This window comes from Chiloscyllium plagiosum, chromosome 6, assembly GCF_004010195.1.
Source record: "Chiloscyllium plagiosum isolate BGI_BamShark_2017 chromosome 6, ASM401019v2, whole genome shotgun sequence".
In the NCBI taxonomy this organism is placed as follows: Eukaryota; Metazoa; Chordata; class Chondrichthyes; order Orectolobiformes; family Hemiscylliidae; genus Chiloscyllium; species Chiloscyllium plagiosum.
Genome location: NC_057715.1, coordinates 90,201,374 through 90,202,335, shown reverse-complemented (window position 1 = coordinate 90,202,335; position 962 = coordinate 90,201,374). Strand labels below are relative to the sequence as shown.

The window sequence follows — 962 nt, the reverse complement described above, 5'->3', positions numbered from 1 at the left end:
CTAATTACCCTCTCCCTATACCTTAAACCCTCCAACCCTGGCAACATCCTTGTAATTTTTTTCTGAACCCTTTCAAATTTCACAACATCCTTCCTATAAGAGGGAGACCAGAATTGCACATGATATACTAAAAGAGGCCTAATCAATGTCCTGTACAGCTGCAACATGACCTCCCAACTCCTATGCTCAATGCTCTGACCAATAAAGAAAAGCATAATAAACACCTTCTTCACGAATGTATCTACCTGAGACTTGACTTTCAAGGAGCTATGAACCTGCACTCCAAGGTATCTTTGTTCAGCAACACGCCTCAGGACCTTATCATTAAGTGTATAAGTCCTGCCCTGATTTGCCTTTCCAAAATGCAGCACCTCACATTTATCTAAATTAAGCTCCATCTTCCACTCCTTGGCCCATTGGCCCATCTGGTCAAGATCTCGTTGTACTCTGAGGTAACCTTCTTCACTGTCCACTACACCTCCAATTTTGGTGTCATCTGCAAACTTACTAACCATACCTCCAATAGAGTCATAGAGATGTACAGCATGGAAACAGACCCTTCGGTCCAACCCGTCCATGCTGACCAGATATCCCAACCCAATCTAGTCCCACCTGCCAGCACCCGGCCCATATCTCTCCAAACCCTTCCTATTCAAATACCCATCCAAATGCCTCTTAAATGTTGCAATTGTACCAGCCTTCACCAATTCCTCTGGCAGCTCATTCCATACCCGTGCCACCTTCTGTGTGAAAAAGTTGCCCCTTAGATCTCTTTTACATCTTTCCCCTCTCACCCTAAACCTATGCCCTCTAGTTCTGGACTCCCTGACTCCAGGGAAAAGACTTTGCCTATTTACCCTATCCATGCCCCTCATAATTTTGTAAACCTCTATAAGGTCACCCCTCAGCCTCTGATGCTCCAGGGAAAACAGCCCCAGCCTGTTCAGCCTCTCCCTATAGCT

At 45.5% G+C, this 962-nt stretch overlaps 1 protein-coding gene across 2 annotated transcripts in view; it reads right to left on the bottom strand.

Moving 5' to 3' along the window:
• exosc8 (exosome component 8) overlaps window positions 1-962 on the bottom strand; it is a 35,019-nt gene that overhangs the window by 24,359 nt on the left and 9,698 nt on the right. The gene's annotated exons all lie outside the window — the stretch shown is intronic.